The sequence below is a fragment of the Leptonotus elevatus genome, chromosome 4 (genome assembly GCF_054856555.1).
Source record: "Leptonotus elevatus isolate MCC_2025b chromosome 4, RoL_Lele_1.0, whole genome shotgun sequence".
NCBI classification, from domain to species: domain Eukaryota; kingdom Metazoa; phylum Chordata; class Actinopteri; order Syngnathiformes; family Syngnathidae; genus Leptonotus; species Leptonotus elevatus.
Window position 1 is genome coordinate 2,453,279 of NC_141242.1, and position 7,401 is coordinate 2,460,679.

The window sequence follows — 7,401 nt, forward strand, 5'->3', positions numbered from 1 at the left end:
CAGATCAGTTCAAGCCGTCTTTTCTGCAACCGGGGCTAAGATTTCACTTGTGGTAGGAGGACATCATCATCATCATCATAATAATAATAATAAAAAATTCTTATTTTCCGGCCAGTGGATTATTTGTTTGATCTTAATCGATGTTTTGAAATTCATTTTTATTGTATGCAAAATGGCTTTTATGAGCAAAATAAATAAAATACCTTGTTTCTAGGTACCGACATTCGTGATGGCTTGTGGCCGTTTTACAACCACAAGCTGGAAATTAGAAATTAGAAGAATAAAAAAAAGATGCCATTAATTTCATGCAATTTTAAGAGTGGGAAATGCGACATTGCGATACATAGGTATTTCTTTAAATTGTAAATTGTATGTATCGTATCGGTAACTCGTCAAGAGTTGAGTACTCGTACAGGAAACGGTGTGAAAAAAAATTGAGCATCCCTAATAAAAACAATGAAAAGCTTTAATGACAAAAGGTGGTTAACAAATGACGACACGTATGCAGACCTCATTTAAACTTCTGAGTTTAAACTTTAAATACAGCCGACCATGTCAGCTCGAATGGAATTGTAATTATTTTTGCTCATTTGCCAGTCAACAATTCTTATTATTTTTAAACGATGCCCTCTGCAACCCATCCGAGCTGATTGACCTTCATGCTCTCTTTTAAACATGCAAACCTGGCTTTAATTAAATGCCGCAGAAAGCAAATTAATATTCTGTGCTGAATCTGCAGCGGGTGAGGAAATGGAATATATTAACCTGTCGAGTAATCCAAATCCCCGTTATATGAACTGCCCGAGATAATAAATGTCTTGTGATTGTTTTGTATTTCTCTCCATTGAAAGAGCCACAAACGTTGACTTCCTTTTGCCGTTTGCATTCATATGCAGGGATTACCGCAATCGCGTGTTTGGATGCTTCTTGCTCCCGGTGGGGAAAGCGCAAATTAGTGGCGTCTTATTCGCTTGAAGTGGCTGCTCACTCTTCATTTCCTGTGCTTATAGCACTTTATTAGAGGCACCTTCCTGGAGACTTGCTGGAAAATCACACTTTAAAGCATATCGCTGTGAGTAAAATGGCATTTTTTGGGGATTATGCTGTCGTGGTGGTGAGCGCAAATGGCTTGCAGTTCTGCGGTTTGGTGTTTGAATCTTGGCTGCGACCGGTGGTTATTATAGTTTTGGAATTTTTGAGCTTTGTTTTTTTTTATTTAGTTAGTTTTCATTCGTTTTCAGGGTGGTTCTGTTCGTTTTTATAAGTTTTAGTTTTCAAAAAACGTTTAGTTTTCATTTAGTTTCAGTATTAGATTTTTTTTGAATAATGTGTATTACTTATGCGCAATATTTAATCACTCATTCACTCCCAGCTATTTTCACTGAAGCAACCCTCTTTGCTCCCGTATGTTTTACTGCTTTTTGATTGATTTTTTAAGGCCCACAGAATATTGCTATCAAAACATGAAACATACCAAAAAAAAGATTAGTCTCGTCTTTCATCAGGAAAAAAAAATCTGTTTCCGTTTGCAGCAATTAGCATTAGAATAAACCTTTTATCATTATTCACAAACCTGTTGAAAAGAGCTTGTTGCATCATGGCCCTGGTTGATCTCTTATACTCTGTTGCCACCTGCTGGCCGTTTTTGTTCTAATAACGACCATTGCTTTAAGCCACCTCTTCAGGCCAGAGGCTGCATCAAAGCCCTTCTGTATGCTCTAGCATAAACAAAACAAACAATGTAAATATGTTTTGGGGAGTGCAGGACAACGTATTGAAAAACGTATTTATGCGTTTTTGGGTTTGGATGAGTTAAACAATGAAAAAAGTAACACATTTCTTACCTAGCATTGCCTTTCAGCTGAGTTAAATGAAAAAGCAGGCGAGCCGAGTCATTGGAGCCAAAAGTCAAGCAGGCAAATTTGTCGCCGAGGGTTGATTTCATCTGAAAGTGCTTTTCTATTGGCTGCTGCTCGAAGACATCACTTCGCTGTGTGACACACTTTCAAATGTCCTTGTTAATATCAAAATTCATATACTTAAAATCACATTTAAAATCCTCCCCAAAGGCTCATGCATTAAATGAATTACCAAAGACTAAAACAAAGGACATTTATGCTATAATTATAGTTAGTTTTAGTTAGCTTTGTCAACATTAAATGTAGTTTCAGTTAGTTTTCGTTTTTTAAAAAGCATTTCTGTTTTTATTTTATTTTGTTCATGACAATGTTTTTTTTTTAATTTTAGGTTTGTCGTAAGTTTTCGTTAACTAAAATAAATAAACGTCCTTCCCGTTTTGTCCAGGGGGAGTCCTCGTGTTTTCCGCATTGCAAAAGCAAACACGTTGAAGACTCTAGATGAACTCATCACATGAGAACATTTGATCTGAGTGAGGATGAGCCAAATGTAAACTCATTAAAAAAAAATTTATTTAAGCGCACTCTCTAAGCTTGTTCAATACCCAGCACTAATGGACGAGTCTTTAGTGTCCATGCTTTCCAGAAAATGCCGGCACACAAGAACGAATTGGTCAAATTGAAGTGTAAGCATCGGAGGCGTGAATAACTCATCTTCCCTCCCTTGACATTTAAGCGAATGAAAAACCAAGCGTCCAGCAGCGTCCGTTTGTCTGTTAGTCGAAGCGGCGAAAGCTGACCGAATGCAGATGACAGCGACATGCCAGGTGAAACAATTGATAGCTACTGAGAGACCAAACCTCACACTGAGATGAAGGATACCTTCATTAAATGTGGCACGCTCACCTCAAGGGCCCTTTACTGCTGATTGATGACAAGTAATTAAATGCGACAAGAGGGTTTGCATTTCACACATTTACCTCCCAATTGCGTATCAAGCATGAATTATACAGCAGGCGCAGATACTGTAAATAGTGATTGTGATCTCATCTGGACACTTTATTAAGGTTGGAGACGAGTGCTGTCACTATCGATTATTTTTAGAATCGATTTATCTATCGATTATTCAATCGACTAATCGGATTCATTGTAATTTACATTAAAGTGTATTACAAAATAATTTTTTTTCCCCCTGGTTACTTTTAACCTAACTGTTTTTAGAGTGCACAAAGCACTTTTACTGGATTAAAAACCGCATACACGTGACACATTCACATACCACACTCTAAAAACAGTTGGGTCAAAAATAACCCAATTATGGATCAAAAATGGATCCAGAGTTGTTCCACACAAAAAGAGTCATTTCTTGACTTAAAGTTGTGTCAAATCGACCCAAGTAGAGGATCGGTCCATTTTTGACCCATAGTTGGGTTATATTGAACTGTTTTTAGAGCGTTATAGTGGTCGGTTGCTGCCAGGTCCAACTTGGAGCAAGTCGGGGTTCAGCGTCTTGCTCAAGGACACTTCCGCATGGTCACCAGGGTTGAGGATCGAACCCACAACCTCACGGATGGTAGATGACCACTCTACCATTGAGCCATGGAGTTTGGCTACCAAATGTATTTAAAAGAAAAGGAAATTGTCATGGTTTTTAACTCATTCACTGCCATTGTCGGCTATAGACGTCAAAAATTATTTTGAACTCTTTCTATTAGTTTAAAAAAAATTCCCACTTTTGTTTATAAGAGTATGGAAACCTAGATTTTTGTTAAAAATTTACATTAAGAACAGATATAAAATGTGTGATTAATCGTGAGTTAACTAGTGAAGTCATGCGATTAGTTATAATTAAAAAAAAATAATCGGCTGAAATTTTCAATTGTAATTAATCGCTTGACTTTAATAGTTCTAGGTTTTCATATCTCTTGTTAACAAAAGTGGAACAAATGTTAAACTCATAGAAATGGTTCAAATGAATTTCTGACGTCTATAGCCGTCAACGGCAGCGAATGAGTTAAAAGTGATTTTTTTATGGTCTCTTATGACTTTGAATGGGAATCAGTTCATTGCGTAGTCAGCTGGGTCAGGCAAGCCGCCACACGGAACAAAACGAGCGGCAGAAAATTGACAGATGTACGAATGGACTTGAAGATGGATTCCTACTCAATGTTCAGGTCACTATTGCCTTATAATCGACCGGGCACTAAAATGTCATCCTGCTTTCGTGCTCATCCGGGACGGACGGACGGCAGCTTCCTCAGTATCCAAAATGGATGAATGAAAGGCCGAAAAAAGGTTGCGTTGCATTGGGCCAACCCGGCGGCTGAACGCTGCCGCAGCATCACACTGATCTTTTAAAAAGTCAGAGGTTCAATAGGTGCTTGGTAGGTGCGGCCACTCTGGGGAAACATTTGGCAAAAACAGTTTTACCTTCCCGCTGCTTTTGTCTCGATGGCGAGCGTTGGAAGATAAAGGCGTAGAAGTTCTCAAAGATTATCGCCAGATTGCTATAATTGATCCATTTATCTCTTCCTTTTCTCCTGCTTATCCTTTTTCAAGTTGGAAAGCTGGAGCCTTATCTTACCTCGCTGTGTGTGAAAGGCAGGACTGCACAATAGATCAGTCAAAAAGGTGCATACAGTGGAGATGAAAAGTCAGGTTAAAAAAAAACATAATAATAATAATGTGGTTGCTCATGGAGTGGCTGTTTTCTTACCAGATCATTCTTCCAAAACTGCGCTTGTTAATTTTGGGAGAGCTCTTAAAAAAAAACAAAAAAACCTGACAACAACAACAAAAATGTACAAAATGTGTATTTTATTTTTATTTTTTATTTTTTATTTTTTTCTTTTTTTTTAAGAGCTCAGTATTGTTCATTCGGAAATGTCATCATCATTGCTCTTTTATTTTATTTTTTTAATTTTTTTTAATATATATATATATATATATATTTTTTTGTGTGTGTGTGTGTGTGTGGGTGAGTATGTGTATGTGCGTGCGTGCGTGCGTGCGTGCGTGCGTGTATTTGTTAGCTCACCAAAAAACCTATGAAATCATACCGTTCACCTAAACCGAACAAAATGTGTATTGACTGTTGTAAGAAGTCCCTCTGGATTCCCCCGCCAAAGACGTACGGTAGTCGGAAAACCCCAATCACCTCCATTTATCATTTTTAATATCAGTTAACACTTTGTTCCCAAAACCCGCAAAAAATGTATGCTATTTAAAGGTTAAATGGATTTATTGATATTTTGTTATTGTGTAAACGTTAACTTTCACATTCTATTGAGCATGAAAGAAAATAGGCAGGCTGGTTCGTGCATGCCGTACGTTTGCATGTATTTAAATACATTGTGGAATGGCAGCAAATGCCAAATGATGTCTTATAGTGCTCAATAAACATTTTGAGTTGCGCAATTATCAATTTACTGAAAAAAATGTCTTGATGAGCTGAATAATTGGCAATAATAATCATTGCGTCAACGAAGCTGGAGAAGGTCACAGAAGGCTCTTGAAATACCATTTTCAAAAAGTTGTCAATTAGTAAAAAAAAAAATGTTTAAACAACAACTTGTAATTTCCTTAATTTGATGTCATTTAAAGGCTTTTCCGAATCTTTTTTATTATTTTTATTTTTATTTTTTAGACTGGAGCAACTGCAAATGTTTCTTTACGTACCAACTAAAAGACGGAATATGGTGACGCGACTTGCAGTGAAGTGGAACAAGTAAGCTTTCTTGTAACTCCTAAAGTGGATCTTGAGCGTAAATTATTCCTGACGTATACAAGACATTTCAAAGGAACAATGGGAGCGTTTGATGGCAGCGGTGTTTGAAAAAAAAAAAACATTTTGGATTTGGAATGTTTTTGTCATTTTTGAAAGGACAATCGGAACTCGGCGATTTGCTGCCGTAAAGCTTTTCAGTCAAGCCGCTCAATGTTCTTGCTCTGACATTAAGTAATTATCTCTTTACATTTGAAGAGGTCTGCTTTGAGAATTGCGGTGAGGCGCATTTGCTCCCTGGGTGAACAACATCTTAAATTACATATCTTTTCGATTCAATCTATTTCTTGAGAAATACACAGCAATAGTGAAACGTCCCAAAGGTTGCGAATCTCCGTTGTGTCAGTCATTACAAAATTAATAGGAGTGTTGCTAAAACACTTTATGCATCACCAATCAATTGTTTTTATTCAACAAATAAATATTTCAACAGCTTCAACAACATACAAAAGAAAAAACAAAAACATGCACATATAAATAACACTTTAAACAAGCAAAGCTCAATTTCACAAGTGCTAACATAAGATATATATTTTTTTTTATTAAATATGGAAAAACAACAGAAATTCACGACCATGATAACGGAACCTTGGTTTTCATAGTTCGTTCCAAAAAGTCTGAATAAAACTCTGTAGTATGAAAATCAAAGCAACATTTAACATTAACTCATTTGCTCCCAAAAATTTATAAAAACATTCTATTTTAAATATTTCACTTTTTTTAAAATGTTTTTTTTTAAATGCTAGAGCTTACAGAAGGCTTTGATGCAACCTCTGACCTGAAGAGGTGGCTTAAAGCAAGGGTAGTTATTACAAAAACGGCCAGCAGGTGGCAGCAGAGTATAAGAAATCAACCAGGGCCATATTGCAAACAAGCTCTTTTCAACAGGTTTGTGAATAACGATGAAACTTAGCTATATTTTAATGCTAATTGCTGCTAAACGGAAACTAATAGAAATATTCTTTTTTTTTCCTGATGAAAGAAGAGACTTTCATCTTTCTTTTGGCAGGTTCCATGTTTTTATAGCAATGGAACACAATATTCTGCGGGGTCTTGCATAATCAGTCAAAAACAGCCTGGAGCACAAAAAAATGTATACGGTTGTTCGATTCCAGGAAATTAAAGGTAATAAAAAGCCATAAAAGCAGATGGATGAGTTTGCTACCAACCAACCACTGTCAACTATTCCAAAACCGAGTGCATGTACGAAAACTAGGACAACCAAGGTTCCATTGGATTGAGATAAAATCCAACATCCATCAAATTGATTTCATGTTTTTTTTGTGACATAAGAAAATAATATACACAAGTGATGCAAGCCATGAAGTTATTTTCAATACGGGGCTGGGCTTACATTTTCGACGCTGAAAGTTGCACTGATACCTTGGCGTCTAAACTTTGGTCTCCCGCCGACGATCCGGGTTCTTGTTACCATGGCAACACTCCGCTTTACACGCCCGTCAATCATCCGCCAGCTGCAGCCTTGAGTTCATGCCACAGGTGCTTATTTTGCCTGCCATCGCTCACCGCTTCTAATCACGTCCTAAGAAGTCATTAAGCAGCGCATTGTGACAGTCACGGAAACCCCGCCAGGGACTCCCGGATCACTTCTCTTTTCCACGGCTATGAAGTGGGATTTATTTAGAAATGTGCATATTCTTCGGTCTGGATTTGTGAGGTAAATGCATGATGACGAACACTCTCCCTGGAACATGCACATATTGTAAGAGCAATGGCACACATTAGTCAGCAGCATTTTGT

The 7,401-nt window shown here is 37.2% G+C and overlaps 1 long non-coding RNA gene across 2 annotated transcripts in view; it reads left to right on the forward strand.

Annotated features, from left to right (window-relative positions):
- Nucleotides 1-7,401, forward strand: part of LOC147174986 (uncharacterized) — a 63,137-nt gene that overhangs the window by 13,558 nt on the left and 42,178 nt on the right. Inside the window, exon 3 of one of the 2 annotated variants that reach the window (XR_015094647.1) lies at nt 5,503-5,583. The exons of the other annotated variant lie outside the window; for it this stretch is intronic. This is a non-coding gene — a long non-coding RNA (uncharacterized LOC147174986). The remainder of the gene's footprint in view (nt 1-5,502; nt 5,584-7,401) is intronic. 2 annotated transcript variants of the gene reach the window in all.